We start from the raw sequence: 25,643 nt of genomic DNA, 5'->3' as shown, positions 1-25,643 counted from the left end.
AGAGTTAGGCTTCAAGCACCAGGTGAGTTCTCTAGCCTCCTTTTTTTTGTACTCTGCTAGAATCACTGAAAGCAAACTGGGAAGGCCTCTTCATCTTAATTGCGGTCAAGAAAATGCTGGTTCTTTATTTTGGTTAAGCCTATATGGCTGGTGGAAAATAAACGTCAATTCATTCACCTCCATAATGTCTCCTTTGACCCTCTCCAACAGGCCCCAAAATACCCAATCCAAATTAAAGGGGCACTGCAGAAAGGTGAGACATTTGGCAAATTACAGGACCTGCAATGCATACTTCATGGACTGAAACTGTCACAGAACAAAATAAGACCCATTTACAGTGTATTCTTGCCTGTGAGCCGATTATGAGTTTGTAATAGAACCATAGTTTCTGAGCAATGGATATTTGCCTTTTTTAAATTGCAGTGAATTGGTCTCCAGTTAGTTTTGAGGCAGCCCATATCTCATGCAAAAGCAATAAACAGCCTGGGGGCAGGAATTCAGTTGCATACACTGGCCAACTTCTTGATACTCAGTTCAAACTTTCAGTATTCAAGCTTTAACTGATTAACTCAGTCCAAGCTTTTGATTTTATATTTGCTTCAGTGATACAATTTGACAATATTATGCTTTGAGGATTCTTCTGTTTTTATTAATTTTTTCAATGTAATGAATCAATAACTAATAACATAACTAATGTCATGCTGCATTACTACAGACAGTCAGGAATACTGGCTTTTTTAGTGGCACAAGACCTGCTCCTGTTATTTGCCTTGCATTATTCATTATAATAACTCAAGGCCGGCGGGCCACTTCCGGCCCGCTGTACAATTATATACGGTCCGCGATAATATGAATATTATCCAATATGTCTATCCTGTTCAATAAATGTTGACCCTGTTTGGCTCTTGACGTAGTCCCAGTTTTTTTATTTTGGCCCTCTCTGTGATTGAGTTTGACACCCCTGCTCTAGCTGGTCTGAACTCTTGGTGAGCTGTACAGCAGTGCAGGAAGATATACTATAAGTTTTATTCTGGTTTCAGAGGAGCCGATACTCCAGAATTCAATCTCCTTGGTAATGGCTGCTCACTCTCCAGTTTCACAAAAGCAGAAAGCATTTCATGGATTGCCATGACATTTGGTACAAATATATTAGGTCCCTAGAGGGTCAATTGTAATGACTTTGGTTTTAACAGAGGCCACCAGCAGATTCAATTTGTCATGTGTCCATTGAAATATATTAAAATATTACAAGGCGGATTGGAACAAAATTTGGCACACTCATTCATGGTTCCCATACAATTGTCCTTGTCTCCTCTGAGATGCATTTAAGGGATTGGTATTTTCATTAAAGTTGATTCATAACCCACATAAACAATGTCAAAACCTAAATGCACTAAATGTAGAAAAGGAGCAGGCTTTCAAGTGTTGTGGAATATTCTTCTATATTATAATAAAGTTCTCGGTGAGATGTTCAATAAAGTTACGGAAAACTAGGTTTGTCGTTGACACTTTATTCTGAGATCTCAGAGGCACAAGTCATACAGAGTACAGCGGAGTCTGCAGGAGGGTGCTGGGGAGTCCTGGATACGGAGAGAAAACATATAGTTTATATCCAGGATGAGGTGACCTTACAAAACATTAGTTGCCGTTGGGACATCTGTCCTGAGTAAGATGTTTTCTTATTGTTGCTCCGTCTCCGGCCTTGACCAGGATAACAGCAATGGCAGTTGGTAACATTATTTCAGATACAGACACATTCACAGCAGATGCATGCGTGGGAGCAGAATGCCTTTGCACACATAGCAGTTATCTGCTTGCGGCTGAGTAAATCATTTCGCATAGTTTCCGAGAAACAGAAAGGTACATGAACATATAATAATTGCTATCACATTCCCCCCTTTTGATCATATTTGATCAACTATAAAAGGACATAAAAATCTTGGACATCCACACATATAATTCATAAAATGATTTTAATATGCACTTCATAATGAGAAAGTAGCTGTTTTTGTGGAGGGTAGTCCTCCTATTGGGTATAAGCAAAGGTTAATGAAAAATGAGGGTACTTAATCATGTACGTCAGTTATATTTACAGTTCAGTGTTGGATTCGTAGCTGTCGGAGTTGCTTGGTTCGTCATCGGAGCCGCCTGGTACCGGGCCGTATCGGGTGTCAGTGGGGAACTGGGGAAGTGAAGCTATCATGCTAGAGATGCATTTCTTAATTATGGGGATGACAACACATGTGCAACAACAGAGTAGAGACATGATGGTGAGGAACGGTACTGCTAGTTTAACCAGCCAAGCCTGCCAACCCCCGGAGGTCAGCCAGGACCACCAGTCCCAGCCACCAGGGCTGTTTGGCTTGTCGTCCGCCTTCATGTCTGCCAAAAGGTTGTTGAGGTGCTCTATAGTGAGTGATGTTTTCGGAATTGTCAGGAATGTAAGTACAACATGAATCTCCTATCATGTGGCATAAGCCTCTTTTGAGGCGAACAGAATGTCAAGGGCCATTTGATGCTGTAGCAACATGTTTCTACTTGCTACCATAAATGGAGTGAATGCTTTGGAAACCCTGTTTTACCTCGAATGGGAGATTTTCTAAACGGGTATGAGTTTTATCGATATTGTGAGCATTATGTATAACACCCCAGCAAGGAAATATGCCGCTGAACCCTTTTTCTGCTGGAGATATGATCAAAGCTCGTTTTGCTCTGGGATGATCAGGGTGTCAGTATTCTGGATACTGGTGAGTGGTGTACAATAAAGAATTTAAAATGGTGACGGCTGGTATCAGATCTACTAGAGTGCATGTGCCAGTCCATACTAGTGCCAAAGTCTGGTACAATTTATTTCCACATAGCCAGACGTAATTTTGTGGGGCTCCTGCTCCGGCATCAGAAGGCCAGGCTAGGAATGTTGAGGTGTGTGTGACAGAGGGAAACGCGGAGGAGGAGGAGTTTATGCGATTTGGGACATTAGCTAGTGCACATAATGTTTTGTTGAATTCGCCGGGACCACAGGTGCAGTTTAGGATCCATTGACAATTCTTTGTAGTCCCTAAAAACATGCCTACACGGCTCTTCCTACGGATTATGCATAGGGCATGAGTCAAATGATGTAGGAAGCTAGGGTGAACGCTTGCTATTGCTATTGGTGCATACATTTCAAACGTACTTGTTTTTAGCTGAGATGCATTTGTGGCGCGAAGGGCGGCGTTGAACATAAACACACATGGTGCAGGTAGTGACTCTTTCGCAAACCACCAGGAGTTGCCTCCTTTCACAGGATTGGTTAGTGCTAAAAATGCACAGAACTGTTCTGTTTCTGTCAATGGCATTGGTCGTACAGGCAGGGCCATTGAAGTTTGGTGTGGAAATAGAGTGCAGGCATAGCATGACTCATTGTTTCCTGCGGCTTGCAGAAATGATCTTAATGTGAGCCACCACATGTTTCCTTCTATGTGTTTTTTGTCGGTGTATGGAGTACACATAATGTGTTCAGACTTTCCTATCGTAGTGAGGGTGGTTGTTAGTTTAGATGACGTAGATGTTTTATTTGCTTTGTCTACGACGTCGCGATAAAATGCTCCACAGGTATCTGTCCCCTTGGACATATGCACACACAACGTAATAGCCACGGTCAGACAGTTGTGCTTTGTTTAACTGTAATAGCACGGATGGACCGGTTGAATTTAGTTAAGCAATGGATAGTCTTTTGGTAAGATTAGTTTTGTCATTTGGCACTGAGTAACCCCAGTTTGTGTAAGAGGTCTGCCATAATGCGTCGACCCAGGCTGGGCAGTAGGGGCTTGTCCAGATATCATCTCGTATGAGTGTTAGGTCGTGATGTGCTGCTATGATGTACCATATTAACGCTGCTAGGAATGCTATACCAAAACATGCGAGGAGTGCTTGTAAGAGGTCAAAGCCTCGACCGCATTGAATTCTACATCTTCGGGTGCGCAATCTTGGTTCTTCGGCAGTGGATCAAGGATATTCAGTATTATCACCTAACGGTGTAAGTTCCATTGCCTCGGGCTCTGGGGCCGAGACCATTTTGCGGATTTGAGTTACATATAACTTAATGTTTTGTAGCTTGTGCTCTCAATGTCATATCAATAAGGCCCCACAGAAAAACAGCGCAGACGAGGAACCAGAAACAAATCAAACCGCACAGCACGTTATTTTCCGTATCACTGTATTATGTGTACATGTGTATAGGTGCGAGTGTGGTGTTGGTGGTGACTTGGCACGTCACTTGTTGTCGTCTACTTCTTACTTGCTCGGGATGTTGACTGTTGGTCGTTGTGGAGGTAGTTTGCAGATTTTGCAGTGAGTGGCGTGTACCCAGGTGGCCCTCTCAGCGACCTTGATGGCGGTTTTGGTGATTAGGAGGACTTAGAATGGGCTTTGCCACCGTTTGGACGCCCAGTGCTTCCGTCTGAAGCCTTTCACTAGGACGTAGTCTCCAGGTTGGATGGTGTGCAGTTGTTTCTGAGCGGGCGACGTGAGCGCGACGGGAGTGCGACGGGAGCGCATTGAATGTTTGCAATGGCAGAAGATAGGTTAGTACAATATGTCAACATTGTGTCCTCACACAGCGCTGTGGAGGGAGGTGGAAGACCAGATTTGGAATTCAGAATGGGCTTACCATCAGATTTGAGAAACTTCCTATGTTTCCATAACGCACCAAAATCATGGACAACACCGAAAACGTAACGAGAGTCGGTGTAAATGTCCACAGCCTGACCTGCAGCGGAGCGGCACGCTTCAGTCAGGGCAACGAGTTCTGCACCTTGGGCAGAATAGTTAGGGGGAAGAGAACCAGAACACAACACATCAACTGCAGTGACGACAGCGAAACCAACCCTATTTTTGCCAGCAGAGTCACGAGAGGCAGAGCCCTCTACGTAGAGCTCCAGATCTGGATCGAGTAAGGGCTCATCACTGAGGTCAGGTCGTGGTGTGCAGGTGAATTCTAATTCCGCCAAACAATCGTGTGAGAGATCGTGAGGATCTCCGTCTGTAGGAAGAGGTAAAAGAGAGGCAGGATTAATGGTGTTAAATATTTGAATAGTAACATTTGGCATGTCTAATAAACATGTGTGATAGCGAAGATATCTGGCTGCCGACAAATGGCTAGTCCTTTGCTCAAGGAGAATGAGTGCAACAGAATGAGGAACGAGCAGAGTTAGTGGAGCATAGGCAACTATGTCCCTTGACGCTATCAGAGCCTTTTCTGTTGCTGCCATTGCACGGAGGCATGTTGGAAGGCCTGCTGCAACTGGGTCTAATTTTCCTGAAAAATATGCCACCGGACGTAGGTGTGAGCCATGTGACTGAAGAAGGACGGACGTCATGCATCCTCCTTTTTCATCTACTGCTTGCACAAAAGGTTTGTTCGGATCAGGCAACCCTAAAGTGGGAGGGGACAACAACAACATTTTCATGTTAACAAATGATTTGTCTGCCTCTGGATTCCAGACTAGCACTGTGTTAGCGGTGGAGCCTGGAGTGTGTGTGATATCCCTAAGTGGCTGCTCAACTTGAGAGTAGTTAGGGATAAAACATCTACAGTCGGAAGCCATGCCCAGAAATGACATCATGTGTTTCTTTGTGACAGGCTTTGGAATGGACTTTAAAGCCTGTATTCTTTTAGGAGACAGTGTTTTCCCCTCTCCGGAAATGACATGACCTAAAAAGGTGACAGTAGGCAGAGAGAACTGAAGTTTAGACAGGCTGGCTTTATGGCCTTCTGCGGACAAATGCAAAAGTAAAGTCTTATATCAACTTCACACTGTTCCTTAGAGGGAGATGCAATCATAATGTCGTCAACATATTGAATTAGAGCACTACCTGGAGTCAGTTGCAAATAAGCAAGACTGTCTCTTAACCCAGAGTTGTAAATAGTAGGAGATTCACAATAACCCTGACACATTCGAGTAAATGTGTGTGGCTTTCCATCAAAGGTGAACGCAAACCAAAATTGACTTTGCGGATCAACAGGAATGCTTAAAAAAAGCATTTAATAAATCAACAACAGAGAAATGAGAAGCATCAGGAGGAATTTGAGAAAGGATGGTGTGAGGATTCGGAACGAGTGGAGAGCGTGCATGAACAGCTGCATTCACGGCTCTTATATCCTGGACAAAACGTCATTCATCAGGTTGACCTTTGTCTCTGATTTTCTTTACTGGGAACATTGGTGTAGTTACAGGTGAGTCAGAACATGGGAAAATAATGCCTGCTTTAAGTAGAGAGTTAAACACAGGTCTAATACCTTCAACAGCTTCACGTTTAAGGGGATACTGAGGTTGTTTAGGCCGAAAAGATGATTTTGCCTGAATGATAATAGCTTTGGCTGATTTAATCAATCCTACATCATATTTGTCTGCAGCCCACAGCATGGAAGGCACATTTCTCAAAATAGCAGGCAGCTCAGACGCGGAGCTGTACAGAGTGCGAGACAGAAAGGCAGGGGGAATTTCAGGAATTTCAGATCCTGCCTGCTGTGGAGCGGGCACGCGCAAAACATTCACAGAGCGCAGTACAAGGAGAGGTGACAGACCTCTAATAAGAGGTGTGATCATGCTGATAGAACAGCGGAAAACATCTTTAGATGGTGAATACTCAATGTTAGGTGTGTGCGTCGGACACCAGTCAATTAAATGATTATTTATTTTTTACCCATGGGCCTAAATCACGCCATTGCTCTGTAGGATTTTTAGAAATCGAGATGTGTGGCTCAGCTTTTTCAATTTTGTAAAACTGTGTTTGTGTCAGAGTGAGACATACAGATATAGCACAACGTTTGGAGCTCCAATAACAGAATGATAGATCTAACTGATCATTTAAATTCTCAAAATACCCTTGCTCGAACTGATTGTCTCTATCATGAGAGACATGAGCAGTACAATGCATATCTGTATTTTTCATGATATCAGCACCAGGGGTTATCCATGCTTTAACAGCGTTGTCAATAATGCCCTTCGATTGTGTAAACGGAACCCACCACTGATAGATATACAAGAGATTACCAGGCGTGTCCGGAGTGGAGTCGTTATACATAATAGGAATCGATCTGGTGACTTTTAACCCTGTCATGAGGAGTTTGTTTAGTTCAACAAATGTGGGCTGGAATTGTTGGCAGAACAGAGTCAATTGTACCCCAAAATCACCTCCTCCATTTTCAATGGCGGAGAGGTGGTGTAGAGCAGCCTTCATGTCGTCTAATGTCCAGGGACGGTAAACCAAAGCTGTTCCCTCAGGTCCCATTACTTGGATCATGGGGAAAAGTTGAGTTTTGTCATCACTTTTCTCGTCCGTGTCACTGTCTGGTCTTCTGTCTTGTTCTAGTTTTTGTTGTTGCCGGGTATTGGGTTTTCCTTTCTTAGGATGGACGGGAGGAGCAGAGGCTTCAAGGGCTTCGTGGAGAGGTGGTTGTAATTGTGGTTGGACTGGGTCTGGGTAGGCCGGAGGTGGCACTCGGCAGCAGGAGTAGGAATCGTCATCCAACCCCTTCAGAGCTGGGTAAAGAGAAGTGGAATGGGTAGTTAACTGTTTCTTTGACATTTTCATAATCCCTTTGTCTGTACTTTCATCTATATTTGTTTTTGCAAATAATCCACCTATTTTCATACAAATAAAAACATATATATACAAATTCAATGTCAGTAATTGCAATGTCTGTCCTTTCTTCACCTACCAATTTGGTTCTTTGGAATTGATATTCAATGTACTTGTTCTACACACAGTTCCTACACATACGTCAAACATTCTTAATTCTGTAATTGTTTTCCAAGGATCAGCTTCAAACCCTTAGGCGAGTATGTACACAGTACTATATAGTAGTGGGCGAGTTGTTTCAGCATTCCGGTTAATAATCCCTTGCACTATTGATTGCTCCTCTTACTTGTGACCAACTTGGCAGCACAGACATAAACAGTGAGGGGCCAATATGTCTTTTTCCAACCATGATCAAAAATGGCTCAGTTGGCAGAGAAATTGACATTGCAACTCTGTGCAATGTGCTCTGCTTGATGCTTTTGCTTTCCCCTAGGCTGCTTATAGTTATATTTTGTTTCATTTCTGAACATAGGGTCTTGTTGTATGTGTGTGTGTTTGTGTTCTTTAAGGTTAGTGTTGTTTTCAGTCAAAGATTATTTGTTTAGGTGTTCCCATCATTTTGTCCAGCACTAGCGCATTACTTAAAGGAGCTCTCCATAGTTTTTACACATGCAGATCATCATGCACTCATCCTGCGGAGCATGACTACGCCTATAAAAGTGGTTGTATGATGTATTTTGTGGGTCGAGACGGAATTTACCAAAGTGATGTCATCAAAATAATTTAATCTTGGAGAATACACATTTTTAAAGGAAAGTCTTCATTACGAACATGGCTTGAAGAACATGGTTGTGTGTAGGGTAGAGGTGGTGTAACAAAATATGAGTTTCACTATAGGATGTATAAAATTCACTTCACTTCAATTTTTGGAGCTTGACCCATCCATCAACCTTTCAATTCCTGCAGGCCATTTTACTTTTCTCAACCACAATTTCACAAAGTAAAAAGTGCCCTTCAGTTTAACTGATTAACATACTTTGACGAGAATAAGGAATTGAAGTGGTGTTAAATGTCACCACACAGAGCTCCTGTACTTGTCCGACAAAGACCAGTTACTTCTATTATCTTTTATTGTTTTTCTTTTCCTCTTCATTCTCAACAATGACTTCCTTTGAATCGTATTGATATAAGTTAATCTGTAAGAGCAAACCACCTTTTTCATTCTTTTCCTTTCCATGAACACAATGTATTGGATTCTGACTAATAGGTTACAGCAAGATGCCAAAGTCATTCTAGTTAATGAGTTGTGATTATTAAACTATATTTTGGACATGCAAAAGACAAAATACGCAGGAAGTGTCAATGTTTACAGAAGGCAACATTACACCTCTGTAAAATGTGGAACCTCCAGTGCTTGCTTTCAATAAAGAATATGTTTCTCCTTTCCTGTATGATGTTCTCTTTAAACCACGCACATCTGGGTATTTGTCCTTGTCCTATAATACAACATCAATATTACTTAATTTCAAATTCAGACAAAAGTTATGTCAAAAGGTTTAGTGTCATCAAGGGTCATTTGGTGTGCTCCAGTCTGAATGACTTTGAGATGGAGATACAAACAAGATCACAATCCTACAGTGCACCCTGGACACTTCTGGACACATATCTGGCTATTAGCAGAATCAAAGTCAATAATTTACTCTGGGCCTCATAGACCTGAAGTCCAAAACATAATTTATGAGTTTTACCTTTTTAAGGTAAAGTACTTAAGGATATTTTACTGTAGTTTATCTCTAAGGTCTTGAACCTTTACAGCTTAATAAGTGAAACACATAAACTGCCAATGTTTCTGCTCCTTGGTGTGTAACTGTGACCACATGTAATCACGGTGCTGCTGGTTTGATGTTCATGAGTTTAGCCATGATGACACACATGTAGCACCAGATCCAGGAAGAGCAAGACAACAGCGATACATCATGTGCAAACAACCCCAACCAGGACGGAGAAGATGACTGCCGTGACCTGGTCTTAAAAACGTCTTTTCTACTAGCTTTGACAAGATTCATGATTGAGGATTAAAGATTCTATATGTGGCCCTCAGGGACAGGCTGCAAGGAGAACAGGGGAGGACTGTTACTGAAGCATCTTATCCTTCACTGCGCTGTAAAATGAATGGTTTATGTTAGACTTATATAATGGCTTGATGATTTAGTCAATATTTCTGTTTAATTGCAATGGGGCGCTCAGTGTATACCAGCAAACAAATATAAATACTATTATTGTTTAGTACAAGGGCCTCTGAGGCTTTTATCGGCCTACAAAAATTAAATCCTGGAGAAAAGACTCATAAATAACATCTTTAATTGAAATATAGCAGTAATCAGTGCATCAGTAATTAGTGCAGAAACTTGGACATGCAATTAGTCAAAATAATACTGTATATCCATCATTTAAAAAGTTAAGTCAATCACCTTGAGAGCCTACATTTTAAAAGCGTTCTATATATATTGCCCATATTTTTAAAGTAATATAGCTAATAAATTAACTGTTGTACAAATGTAAGGTACAGTAAGTGATCTTTGCCTCACAGTGATATCAACACAAGCAAATAATTCTGAACTGTTATTTTTTTTACCAGCATGTAAAGATAAGCAAGCTTTGTAGAAGTCACTGTTTTCTTTTTAGTGATATAAACCTCTTCAGTGGATACTTAATATGTGGTGCAGAAATATGAGGATAAAAATATCAGTTTTGGGTGTCTCAGTCGCAGAATGTGGAGGTGGGCGTCCCTATAAAGTTCTGCTTGAGGGAACCATGTCAATAATAACAAAGGCTTGACCTACCATGCTAAACAAAAATGTGAGTGTAAGTGTATATACCTTTTTCATTTAAACAAATGGAAGGATACCAATACATATGCCTCCATCTGTCACCGCTTTGCCAATCTCGCACACAAATTCTTTAACAAAGGCAAATTGAAGGGTTATTTGCTTTAATCCCTGTTGCCTCTTTAATCAGTGTAGATGTATACAGTTTTACAACTCAGTGGTCTTTAAAATTAGGCTTTCCACTTGAACCATTCAAATTACACAGAACCTCTACCCGAACAAAAGACCCCTTTAATGAAGGCTTTATTGTTTAACCTTTATATTTACTATTTGTAATAATAGACCTGCTGAAATGACACATAGGTCTGGAAGGGAAAACGTTGTTAAAAACCAGAATTACAAAAAGTACTTGTACCTTATCATCTTAAGCCCTTCATAACCCAGTGTTCAGGCTCAAAATATCTGAAGGTGATGTAAAATGTGCCAGCAGTACTGAGGTGGTGGTAATAATAAGAATTTTCAAGACATTCCGTCCAGTGAACGATAATAGTGGTAGAGTTGGAGATACTAGTGATTTTCCTCCCTAAATGCTGATACAATAGTACTTATTGGATTTCTTTTTTGCCTTCAGGGGTCTGTGCCACTAGTGGTTTTCTTAATTGACCCTTCCACTCTGCCACGCTCTGCCATCAATAACTTTTCCCCATCACTCCTTCCATGCTCCTTCAACTACTCATCTGCCCCTTTAAGCAGATAAGAGTTGCCCCCCCTCTCCTTGAGATTGACAGGCTGACACATCATCTCTAAGGTCAGCCAGGCTAATTGGTTTTTGCACATCGTAGATGGACCATTAGGCATCACAACTACTAAACTAAAAACATCTCTCTCTCTCTCTCTCTCTCTCTCTCTCTCTCTCTCTCTCTCTCTCTCTCTCTCTCTCTCTCTCTCTCTCTCTCTTTTTCTCTCACTCTCTCTCTCGTGAGAAGTAATAATGGCCAGTGCAATCTGTGGCTCACATACAGTATGTTGCTTTTGCTCTTTAGATCCTTTTTATTTAAATTGTTCTGGTCTAACAGAGGATAAAGTGTTGTGGAGTGGCTGTAAATTAAAGTATAGCTCGATTTATAATTGATGCTGTTTAGTTACAATGTAGGTTTTGATTTATAGTACAGTGTAAAGCAAAAATTTCTACGGCATGGATCGGCACAGCATGACTCTACTCACTTTTGGTACCAGGTACTTCCACTGATTTCATTTTCAACTTCAGATAGTACCCCCTGATCGTCATAGTGATGCTGCGTGAAGCTGCAGTGACATTATCTTCAGCGCTAAGAGAGACACTTGCATGCATAAATATAAAGATTACTGCTCAGGTATTCCCTGCAGACAACATCCAACCCAGTGATGGTTATTATCTTTGACAGGCTGACACTGACCAATAGTGCCCTATCATGTTGTTTGTTGCTGTTTGAGTCGTGCCTGGCGGCCATGAGGAAACACCTCGATCTCTACCAGATAAATTAAACAGGACAGATACTGTTGCTGCCTTCACGTTCAACTTGTACAACAGTGAGTCAGCTAATTGGTTAAACTGACAAGTCAACAATGTATCCTGGGTGTAACATTTAGATGCGTCAAATCCTAAAGCCTGTTTCAAAGCTGCTGCATCACCAATTTATTAATTTTGTAGTTTTATGGGGGCATGCTACTAATATATGCAGGTGTACCCGTGTGTATACGCCTGACTCCCCGTTACAGATCAAAGACTAATAATACTGCACTCCACCTCCCAAACCTCGCCTCCCCCCTGGTCATCCACCTCAGCCCGTCAGGGAGCTGCAGCCTGTAATTGGGTGTGGAGCCTGAGAGGCCATGTAGTGGACGGCTCAGCAGAGACTGCAAGAGTCAATTACCAGAGCTGACAGTGCCGTGGAGAGAAAGGTACACCAGACACAATGTAGTGATCTGTCTGAGCAGGAGAAAGGAGACAGGGGGGTGTTCTAATATGCGACCAACATGCTACATTTCTCAACTCGCGCGGTAACAGTGACAGCTGTGGCATATTTCTTACTTATGCTCAGAGAAAAGGAAAGGGAAAGTAGGTTGTATATGGACTTTTCTGTCAGTGAGTCCAATAAGTCCATACTGCCGACTAAGATACTGATGTAAAACTGCTCATTCTTGCTTCGCAAATGTTCTTTTTTTGCATTACTTAGCCTACATGACAGTTTGTCGGTGTTTCGCAGGAGACAACAGGTAAATATTATAGTTTAAAGACATATCTCAGTGCTGGTGCTCCCTTGGCTTCAAAATGGATTAGTGTGTCAATGATTTAACAGTGGCAATATTTTAATCAAAGACATCACATCTGACAGAATTTGATTCATGAGGTCTTCATGCTTCATGTGCTCAGACAGTAATGTGAATGTGAAGCGTGTCTTTCGCTGGTCGCTCTGACATTTTCTTCTCCCTGTTGAATTTCTGGGACTGTGTTGCACTCTGTCTGCAAGCTTTATCTGATTGTTGTCTCTTTTTGTTATCCTCATATTCAAGCACGCTATTGGACTACATATGTGTGTACAATATGTGCATCATACATCCATATACTGTCAAGACGATATAGAAAAAGGTATGAGCATTTATCAAATAATGCAGAGCTTGAAATTTCAGCAAATGTTCAGTGGACATCCAAACATTTATCCGTATTAAAGATATAAATATGGTCCATGGGACGATAGCTCTTTGTCACTGACGACAGAAGCACTTAAATTGTGCACTCTAATCGTGCATTTATTCTGTATGGGCTTTGTATTTGTGTCCTATTTTGTTTTGTATTCTATGCTTTTCACATATAACAAAGCACTGAGAAAGAAAACACTGATTGTCTTAATTGTTAAAGGTTATTTATAAGGAATTCAGAACATATCTATGATTGATGTATTGCCTCCACCAGGCTCTCAACATGGCAATGAGTGAGCCGGCGGCTAGCTGCTAACCGTGCTACAGCAAAAACAGTGCTGTAGGAGCTAACAGTGTTAAACTAGGGAATAGGCAGGTGGGTGTTAGTCTTCCGTGACGGGTCGGGACAGCGTTATAAGTGGTAACCGCCGTATGAGCGCAGTAACCTTCGGCCATTAGCTAGCCAATGGGGCACACACACAGGGACTCACCTGCAGAAGCTCGGATATGAACACACACAGAGTGAGTGTGACTTCATTCTCTTCTCAGGACGATATTATTCCACTATCTTTACATAACAAATTTTTGCTTACTGCTATATTAATGTTCTAAATGCCGAACTGCTGCCTGTTCTGTCAGGTGAGCCTTTTTTACTCTTTTGAAGTCGTCCAATTCCTGAGGACAACTAGGTGAAAAGAACAGCTGTCTGTTTTCACGGATCACTGACGTGAGAGCTGTTACCAGCTGCATAAAGATCTGCAGTGAAACCTATTTAGCCTGTAGAGTGCAATAAATGTGTTAATGCTAGCTTTGAAAGTCATATCTGGCATGTTATTTCTTGCTGAAGCTGAAGCCACTTTCACATTGATTTAAAGATGTTGAACTATAAGAGCAAAATGTTTGGCAAATGATCTAATATTGCAATGTGACTTGGCCCCTCAAATAGCAGTGCATTTGACTAGATGGTGTTTCACTTGACTGTTTGAAAACATAAGAGGTATTCTTCTACCATTACCTGAGGTCTGAGGAACTGTGAGTCTTGGCATTATGCAGTCAGCAACCAAGGAGTCAATGGATGTGTTGGTTTTAATGACAAATATAATATCCTTTATGTGCATACTGTAAAAAGCAATCAGGGTCCACAGAGGGGTGAATACTAATGTAGTCTTTATAGTGAGATGCAGCAGTTTGGCCTGGCTAGTTTAGTTTAATGCATTCTAATAGTGTTTGACATTTCTACAAACGTGATAATGGTTAAACAAAGTGAAAGTACTTTCTAGTTAAGCTGAAGTGCTAGAGGAAATGTATGTCTTGGCATTCATGAGTCTGTGGATTTTATTGGTGTTACAATGTATGGTTAGAAGAGGTCTTCACACACAATGACTAAGTGATCAAACCCTCTCAACACCTACCCTAAACATAGTGGGGCTTTCATACCTAACCTACATTTCACTATATACAGCACTGATGCTGTACATGTCTTGATTGTAAGCAGAGCTATTTTTATTCTCTAGCTAAAAACAATTTTTGAACAATACAGAAAAAGTGGTATCAGATTAGCATGCTGCAGTCCAGGAATTATCTCGCCAGGATTAAGATTAGAGGGATGTAATGAAAAGATTACCTGAGCACCTGGATTTTTGAATCCCTGAATGAGATTATCCTCTGCAAATCAGTATTTCTTTGTTAATCTGTCAGAGTCCAGCAGCCAGGTGCAGCACAGCACAGAACATATCAATCTTAAAGCTGCACACAGCAAAATGTTTTATCATCATGCTGATAGCCTTTGGTGTAAAGCCTTCTACACAGGTTAAGGTAAATAAAAGTGTGGCATTACATTGTATTATTTCTATGTCTAGCTCAAACAGACAGTGCTTAAAAACAAGTCTAAAGTAAGGGGGTATTAAAATAATATTTTCTTAAACATAGTTTCATTGTAAAATGATTGTTTTAAGATTGTTCTTGAAAATAGTGGAAGCATCTGCTTTTACTGAAGAAGCAGAGAACATTTTAATATACAAGTGTCAGAGGTCAATTGTAAAACAGCATGGTTAGAATTGCAACTTGTCCTACTTTTTTTTAATACATATTCAATTTCTTTGCACACAGTTACACATCCATAAAACTACAACTGAGAAGAATTTAAATTTTGAAAAGCAATATGTATTCACTTATGTTTCTCTCTCTAAAAACTACCCCCCACTTCCCTGCACACACACACACACACACACACACACACACACACACACACACACACACACACACACACACACACACACCGCACACAACACACACACAATGGCAGCAACTAACCACACAATGTATTTTATGTCAGGTGCTGTGTTTACAAGATTCTAAGATCAAATGTTCACGCTGCAAACCCATTGCGGGTATGCAGGGGGAGTCAGGAGAACGTGAGAAGGTTTCACTAGTCATCACAGTATATCTCCTAGTTGTGTACAAGAAAAATAACCTCTGTATGGGAAATGGTGGTCCACAGATTGTTAACACCCCCGCTCAACAAAATTTCCAGCATGGTTTCAGTGGTTATTGAATGTGTAAGTGTGATTTCTCTCAACACATGTAGAAATGTTATCAACTTTTCTTAACCCTGAGCATAACCCTTCTTACTTTGTGACGTCTACTCGGAGCAAAGTTGTAACAGTGTAGAAGCTGAGACATTGGCATCGGCATACACATGACAGCTCAGAGAAGATAAATTATATCTCAAGTTATTGCCCACTAGTTAGACAAAATAATGGGTAGTAATAAAAGTAACACTTGATCAACAGTTTTTGGATTATTAGATTCTTATTTGCTTTGAGGTTATTGGCATTTTAAAGGACAACGGAAATAAACTCAACAATGTTTCCTTTAAAAATTGACGTGTATTAGTTTTTAGAATTTTAAACTAGAACTTTAGATGATATTAGATTTGTTACGTTTTTATTCACCTTGCCAAAATTCCCTCATTGTCTTTCAAATCTTACGACAAGTTTCAACTGTCTGCATCATCTGCAGCCATATTCAGATGGGAGTCAATCTCTTTCTATCTACAATACCCTACAGAGATATCTATCTATGTCCTCAGTGAATTTACCAGTTATGATTGCATGATTGATTTCCTGAATAAATGCATTCGTACATGTTGCTGAACTTGAATGATGTAACATTTCCTAGCTAGCAGTGTGACTTCCGTGATCCCTTGATATTTCACCATCATTAGGTCATAGTTTAAGTTTGTTCAATACGTTGGTTTATGACAAAATACTTGCTAAACTTTTCCACCATCCTCTCAGCAGCACTTTGTGTTAAATAAATGATCACATTATAGCTTGCTAGCGCACCAAACTACATTGGTGCCCTAAACCCCGTATCTACTAAACTGCATGTTAACGTCATATTTTCACTGTAAGCTAATGTTAGCATTTAGCTCAAAGCACCTGCGAGTCTTTGTCTAAGTACAGCCTTGCAGTTCCGTTAGCATGGCTGTAGACTCTTATAATAGATAATAGGTTTCAAACCGTGAAGATCTTATTTTGTTAATTATGGCTAATAAACATAGTTAAGCTCATAGTCATCACTAATGTGGAGGTTAGCCAAAACGGATCATGACATATCCCTTTACTCTAATGGATGAAACAAAAATGTAATTGTTTTTGCTCTTTTTTTTTTTCAAATATTGCTGATGTAAACAACCCCAGATGCTACAGTATATCGCACATGCGCTGTCAACAATATTTCATAATACTTTTGTTATGTTACCCTTGGTAATGCTGTCATTAATGAATTCATTGATCTCATTTAGCCGCACTACAAGCCAGTGAAGTACTCTGAGGTCGTTTTGCCACATATGAGGTGTGACCAATCAGATTCACAATGCTAGTGTAATGACATCGCTCATCCCATGCCCTTGAGCGACTGCAGCCGGCGTGTGTGTGCTAAATGAGATTTTCTCAAACCTTTTGAAATACATTTTCCCTTCACTGTGACCCAAATCTGATAACATTGTTGAAGCAAAACTATGTCAAATACAGGAACAAAGTTAAAATGTATTTTCATTGACATGTGGGATTTTGGTCTGTTGTTTATCTGTCTATAATGAAATACAGTTCTGATGTGCATTTCAAATATAATCTTTAAATGCATTTTTTTCACAATACAAAACCATACATTGATACATTTACAGGGTGTAGCACTTGCATAATCACAAGCTGAAGTATTATCCTCTGTTATGACAGAGATTGCAGCACTCTGTCTTATACTGCTGCAAAACTCTGACACAGTGGAAGGTAATTGTGGTGTGCCATGATGCTAGAGGGCATTTACAGCTCATACTCTCTGAGGTGGAAAAGCAGTGATCAACAAAATGGTCATACTGTCTTCTGAGAACGCAGATCAATCTGGTACAAAGCAATGGACACACTGCTAGAGCTTCATGACAGAGAGGTGATGGAATACTCTACCATGGCTCCAAGACCCTGGCAACAAACAAAAAGACTACTTTGAAAGTTGTCATGACAAGCTGCCATGGGTACACACATCTTCATGTTTTTAAAAATTGGATATATTCTTGACCTTGGCCACGATGAATTGTCTGCTATGGAAGTTTGGTTGTTTGCCATCTAAGCCTCTCGCTGGAACTTCTGAGCCCTTGTGGGGCACTGAAGTCATGATTATAAATCCTGGGTAAACAGTCGGCATCAAAACACCATAACAAATCCAGAGAATTATTGTGCTGGTACTACAAGGCCAGTTGTGATTGGAGTCTGATGTAGTACAGTCAGGTGATATGTCACCAGACTCAAGGTGATGACTGACTACATGTCTGTACAGTACAGACGCCCACACACAAAACACAAGTTCATACATGTTGGGTCACACGCACGCACGCACACACACCCACACAACAAAAAGTCACGGCATAAATGAAGGGGGAAAGAGTGATGCGGGGTATGCTCTGCAGGAAGATGTGCTCAAAGTGAATGTTTTCAAAGTCTCTGTATTGTCTTGGTTGCTGTTCTGCAATTTCACAGCTCAGGGTGTATAGACACGGCGAGAATAAATTAAACAGTGTATTGACCTTACTTTGTCTGCATCCAACTTTAAAATGAATTGCATTTAATGAAAAATGAATCAGAGAGCACAAAATAAGAGAGCACAAAATAACCCTAACCCTAAATAAAGACTAGAATTTTATTGCAGAAGTTGCAGGAGAATGGCATGTGCAGTCCACAATGGACAACAGTTGTACAAATGATTATGTGAAGAACTGTCTCAGCCATGTGTTACTTTCCCTTCTTACTCATCTCAAACACTTAAAAAAAAAATATTAATATGAGTACATTTTAGAATACATTCTAATGAAACATGTTGTAAATGTAATAAAGGTTAGAGAGTAAATGCAGAGCTAAACAAAGTTGCAAGTAATTTCCTATCAAGTTCAGCTTGGGACATCCCCACCACCTCTCATACAATCTCAATGAGGGCTTATTTGTCAAATGAATGTGAACATATTAACATAATGGTTTATGTGTTATACCACGCACACACACAAATGAACAGTATCATAAATGACCAGCCTGCTTTTCTGTGGACAGATGTACATATAAAGTACATATAAAGATGTGTTTAGATAAATGAACAAGCTTTTATATATTCATATTGATCAAACGGACTATTGAGGTTGCTTCCATTGGCAAGTGGAAATTAATGTGTTCATAGAGAGGTTAAAAAACATGAACTGGCATTGAATTCCACTTGAATCAGATGCAATATAAACATAAATCACAATCAGCCTCTCAATACAGTGTGTCGTGTTGCTATAATAACAGATGTAGCTGAGTTGTTATTGTACTGCAGCGGTCTGTTGAGCACTCTACTGTATATCGACCTTTTGTTTACAGCTAATAGATTCAGAAAAACCCTGCTGGGGCTTTGAGAGGTGTTGGTGTTGAGCGGCTGTCGGTGACTGGGAACAGTTAGTCAGTCACCCATGCAGGTGTTGCTACGGAAAGTCTCAGTGATTTGGTCGGTAGCAGCCCATCTTCTTGCCCTGCATGTCCTGATCCTTCTGTCCAAGCATTTATCATTATGGAAGGTATACAACCCACATTCATTGTCATCAATGCCATTGTTTCTGCTGTTGCAAAAATATGCTGCATGGTGTGCCATTGTTTCTTCTTCAATGTAAATGCACACAGTAAACAGCGCAGAGAGTGTTTCGGAATTTGGATCGTGAAACTTTACACAGAGCTAGGTATCAAGAGTCGATGGTGGTGATTTTTTTCCCCTATGAGAAAAACTTTCTTGCTTGTGTGTATTTGGAAAATGAAGGGAGCACTCAGAGGCAACGTTAAAGGACAGTTTATAAGATATTAAAGGTACTACAATATCTCTAAGATATGGCATGGGGATACTGCAACACTGGCAAACTTATCTTTCTTCACTTATGCTAGTGGCGTGGCTCGAGGTATGGCAATGACGGTTTGTAAGTCACTTTGGTCCAGACTATATTTCAACAACTTTGCAGTAAGATAGTTTGCTTTAGAATTATGTACATATATTCCTGATGCCCAGAGGATTAATTCTAAATACTTTGGTGTTCTCCTGACCTTTCCTTTAGCGCCACCAGGATGTTGCGGTAGTAGAGGTTGAGTGAAATGTCTTGACTACTGTAGTTTTCCAAGAAATTTGGTACACACATTAATGTCCCCCTCAGGAGGAATTGTAACAACCTTAACCTTTCACCTAGCACCATCACAAGATCCACATTTTCATTTCTGGGTATGCAATTTCAATACTAAGCTCTACATTGCGTTTGGTGGTAATTAGCTAATGTTAGCATGCTAACATGCCAATATAAGATGATGAACATGGAAAATATTACACAATTGTTAGCATGTTAGCATCTTCACATTCAGCCTCTTAGAGCTACTAATGGCAGATTCTATAATGAGATTTCACTTAAAATGTTTAAGTGTACCACTTGTGAGGTGGGTGATGAAGAGATAAGGCTGCCCAAGGCTGCATTTTCTAGCATTGTTTAACAAATCCTTATACCTTAATAGAACATTTGGTAATCTTTTAGTGTCTTGAAAAGTGTATTGTCCAAGCGCAATGATACTTGACATTGGTTGTTATAAGCTGTTGGAACAAATTAATAAACAATGCTGACTCATTTCTCTAGAGTAGAGTAGGGTAACTGTACCCAGGGTTTTAAGTTTTAAATTGAGTATCCATACTGCCTCTGGTGAGCTGTAAGCCTGGGATAGGAGTTAGCAGTTAAGGCTAGCATGCCTTAAATAACAAAATAAAATATCCTAAACTGACAAAAAAGCTACCCAAGGAGGAATTGATGCTGGCTGTTTGTGAAATAGCCACCTACTTCAATGCTGAGGCATTAATGTTTGCATTCTGTGTGCATAGCATTAGTTACAACATGGGTTGCTTACCTGTCAAAACATTATGTAAAGTCTTCATCAGCAATATTTACATTTTTAATGCATCTGAAACTCTCTCCTCCTTTGAAATGCTGCACCAATATTAATGCAAAACTACGTGCATAGAGCACAGCGGGTAGTTCAGGAGGCCTGGGTGATTAAAGCAATCACAACAAAAACAGAAGTGGACTGGCTATGCCTGTTTAGTAATTCTCAGCAATGACATATATTGTGTGTGGGCAGTTGAAATAACCAACCACACTCCACCTACACACACACACACACACACACACACACACACACACACACACACACACACACACACACACCAACAAGCACAAACACCATTACCACCACAACACACCCACACGTCCCTTTAAGAATGTATCAATGTTGATTTTTAATGATCTGATGTGTAGCACATGCACACAGCAAACATGTTTGGTGCTTTCATATCCAAAAAGATAAGCTTTTAAATATGAGGCTTTGAACTAAAGTCAGTTGTATGTTACTTAAGCCATCTTCAGATTATGGCACATTATCCTTTCCAGCATTGACAGCCTTGATAGGAAGAACAATGTGAACATTAACTGTTGTGATCAAATCATGATCCACTGCTACTGCAGGACTAAGTATTGACACCCTTTAGAAAACAGCTTTCAGTGTTCTATATTCCATAATAAAATGGAATATAAGGTTTAATTTGCTTTGTTTGATTGCTTTATATTACAGGTATATACAGTATTTAGTGTACTTGTGAGTTGTTATTACAGCACTCAGTATAAGATATTTATAATTCCTGCAGTTAAATGGCCCTTTTGTGTAGAATATTTGATAGACCACCAGTGCCCTCTGTCAGCCTCAACGAGGATTTCACTTGCTTCTCTTCTGTAGGTTCATTTGGCTTCTTTGCGTTTGAGCAGAGATGCTGTTTTACTCCTTATGTGAGTTGCATTTTATTTTAAATTTATTCCAGCGCTCCAGAGTTTCATGATATAAGTGAAGCTTTTTGTTTGTTGCTTTAATGTTTTTCTCTCTGGCAGTAAAGTTTTTTTTATATAATTAGTTTATTATAATAATACATATCTAATATTGTATTTTTTTAGAACTACATTTTTGTAAAACACCATGTTTCTTGGTATACTGTTATCCTGTCAACCCTTATTTTGCATCACTGAAACCACAATACTAAATTCCTCTAATCTGTCTACATATGTATTTTAATGATGCACACTTTTTAATGTAGAAATTGGACACAATCAACCCATTTTTGCATGCCGGATTATGCCAATTAAAATAACACATATACATTTCTTGCAGCAGCATTTGCAGTTGTAGATATGAGGATATGACAAGTTACCACAGAGTCATGCAGTAACCAAACCCGTAGGTGTAAAGGCAATGGGCACATTTTAAATACTAAGAATTCTCTTTAATGGGGTTTTAGGGTGAAGGGTGTTTTCAGCTTGATCACACTGATGGACTGTGTGGATTCATTGTGTCACTTGTCATCCAATTCCTTCTCCTTGAACTTAATAAGTAACATATCGCTCCTCCATTGCTATATATACATGTTCAGATGACTTTTCAGTGAAATGCAACATGCAGATAACTAGCAGAGCTCTGACAACTGATATTAGAGAAGCCAATTAAACCTCCTGAGAAGTGCACCTTTGGCATATATGTTTTTTCAAATTAATATGTTCAAGTTGGGCTGGTAAAGCCTCCTTGAACATGAAAGGGTTGATGATCACAAAACGTATTTTGCTTGGATATTAACTTAATATTATAAACTTATTTTGAACTCATGTTACAGTTACTGTAGAGAAAATCTGCTAAATGTAAAAGCTGTTTTCAGTGTTAGTATCTGTGGTGTGTGTGTGTGTGTGTGTGTGTGTGTGTGTGTGGTGGGTGGGTGGGTGGGTAGAAGGGTAAGAGAATGAGAGAAAGAGGGAGCATAATTAGAGAGATTTTAGGACTTGCTTTGCCTTAAAGTGAAATATAAACTCTGAACTCTTTTAAAATGGTTTAACAGTTTCACAATGTTGAAATGGCTCTCTACTGTATGCTGTTACCAAAGAGATGTGCACACACAGACGTCAAGGGGACTCATTTAAGCAACTCTCTGTCAGATGATCAATGTTATTTGGTCGATGTTGCAAAGAGGAGCTAAAAAAGCTGTCTGCTGTGAAAACATCTTGAAGGTGTCAGGAACCTTAATACAGTATAACACACTATCCACCAAAGTCACAGGGGATGGCAAACTACATCCGAAAATTCTTTACTGTGAAGATGAAATGAGATGAAATACAATTTTAAGATGACATTAAAGTCTAAAATCATATAAAATGCATTAAAATGATTAGAAGACATCTGCAGCACTGTTCTTCAACTTTGCAAAATAAAACTGCATTCCTGGCTTTGATAAAAGTCAACTGATGTTGTACCTTTTTTACCACAGGAGGGTGCTGCAGTAAATGACAGATGATGTGCAGCAACGTTAAAGAGGAGCGGCACTAGTAGACGTCATACAACATCGGAAAAGATAATGACAGAAACAACAATGGGAGGATTCTTGCTGTTCAGGAGGGGGAAAATCCTGTAGCCATGCTAACTGAAGTTATATTCTCCTCTCTGTCAACCAGCAGGACTACTGTTAACAATGACAGCTTCTTCTAATGAGGCTGCACTTCTATACTGCTTCTAGTACTTGTGTTATTACTGCTATCCTCTTTCTATAGTTTTACAGCTACAAATGCCACCGCCTCCCTACAACAATTATTTCTCTACTGAAAATACTTTAACTAGACACAACTGGTCAAATACTGGCTCTGCTAGTGTTGAAGGACATGTGACAGCCACACAAGCCACCAGATGAATTTACGTATATTTGAATATAGAAATTATACCAAAAGTACTGAGTTTGAATAAATGTGGCCATTGTTTGGTAATCTAATCAGTAAGGTTACTGTAGCAACAACACAAAAAGGAAAGCAAGACAACTGTAAAATAACTAGTTGTAGTAAGGAACCAGGAACGAGGAACAACCTCGCAGCAAGATAAAACAATAAAGGGAAAACAAAGATGGATGCTGAGGTAATAAATGTGGGGTAACTGATGTCTTCTATTTCTATTATGTCATACATTTCTTTAAGATGAATATGACCTTTTTCAATTTTAGTGCATTCTGCATGTAGGGCTCTGTGTTGCTATACACTGTTGTGTTTAATGCAATTCACAATTATATGCATTTGAAACCAAGTGCATAAGATGTTTTGCCAAGCAGCAGTGTATACAATATGTTGTCTGTTAATTTGCAATGAAGATGCATGCATCTCAGCATAGCATTCAAACACGCATGGAAGTATGATGTCAAAAATATTAATAATCAATAGTTTAATTTTTTTTGCCCACCAGAAAGTGAAAGATCAATTGATGCTCATTTATCATTATGTATGGTTTCTTATGAGACTATAGTGGGTTTGTACTGTTCCAAACCTTTTTGGCTAGAGACCCTTTACAAAAAAGCAGCGTGTAAATGGAGCCCCCTTGTCATGTTTTCGGTGTGTATTAGTATTTAGCAGTTTCACCAGAGATTTTCCCCCATAAACGTATCAGATGGTTTCATTTAAATACTGTAATAGTTTGAGACTAGTAGGTAAATATATCTAATATAGTGATTATTGTTTTACATTATTCATTTCACAGCCGCTCGGAGGGGCCCAACCCTAATGGTACAACTGGACTAAAGTACCCAAGAGTGTAAAAAGCAGTTACAACTAGCTCCATTGTGACCAGCTACAACAGTAAAATACTTCTTAAACATCGATGCATCAGTAAACAATCTAAAAATGTATAATAATATTGTACTGTAGGATTTTGACTAAAAACCTATTACTTGTAGTGGTGTATTTTTATAGTGTTGTATTGGTACTTTTTACTGTTACATCTACTTTTACTAGGTTCTGAGTACTTATTCCATCACTGGACAATTAATAGTTTGTTCCTTCACTTAGTAAACAATATGAATCTTTGGATAAACTCTCTGTGCCGTCACGTTTAAAAACATAGTTGTTGTTATGAGATGTCCAAAACTATCCACCAACATAAGTGCCTAAATACATTTGAGAACAGAAAAAGGCCATGCGGTTACAGAAACTTATTTTGCAAATTTGTGCATTGCATTTCTCACCGGGCATATTCACATTTTTGAGGGGTTGCTTCCAGACATACATTTCATAGTGAAAACTGAGCTCATGAGATGTAGTCTTGCTGGGTGATGCTACCAATTCCACAAATTTGACATTTTAAAACTATGTGACTTTTTAAACCAACCAAAGCCTTTATTTTCATTCTATAATTTCCACTGCATTACACCAACCTCCATTGCTACTATCCCTCTATTGCACGATATTGCTGTATGTCAACACTTACTTTATCTCAATTTTACTAAAATGCAGTGATATAAAATTCATGTTATAATTTTTTTTTTTGTGAAAAAGGGGTCTTCTACTTTGATAGGACATATAATGGCTCACATTACATGAGCAGTAAATCATGTGACAGTAAGAAAGTCATGATCTGAGTGCTCACAAAGTTTTCTAATTGTTCAATATTTAGCGTAACTGTGCCCTGTACCTGGATTATAAATGACAGCACTGGTTGTCCTGGGGGGAAAAGGAAAAGAGGGTGCCACAGCCTGGTGCCACCTCCAGTCAGGAAGGACAACACAGACCATTGGTACAAAAAAGCTAACGAGCAGGGAGGATGTGAGGATACAGAGCAGGTGATACAGCAATGGTGAGCTTCTTCAACTTCCAAAAAAGGGGTAAAATTGGGTCCGAATGAAGATTCTAATGGGAATTTGGTTGAAAGATATGTTGAAGATAAGTAAATAAAATGAATGATATTGAATGAAAATTATTAAATTAACTTTTTATTTTATGGAACTTCCCACGCTTGTGCATTGTTGCCAAATGGTAAAAAATGGCCAACTTTCAAATAATTTTAAGTCATAAAAACACACTTAAATATTGTTATCGTGTTTGAGTAATAATTCATGCAATAGAGGGCTAATACTTATACAGCTGCTGACAATATTGTTAGTCTACTACTACTGCTACTACTA

Source organism: Cottoperca gobio, chromosome 21 (genome assembly GCF_900634415.1).
Source record: "Cottoperca gobio chromosome 21, fCotGob3.1, whole genome shotgun sequence".
Lineage (NCBI taxonomy): Eukaryota > Metazoa > Chordata > Actinopteri > Perciformes > Bovichtidae > Cottoperca > Cottoperca gobio.
Note: the sequence above shows the minus strand (reverse complement) of the source record.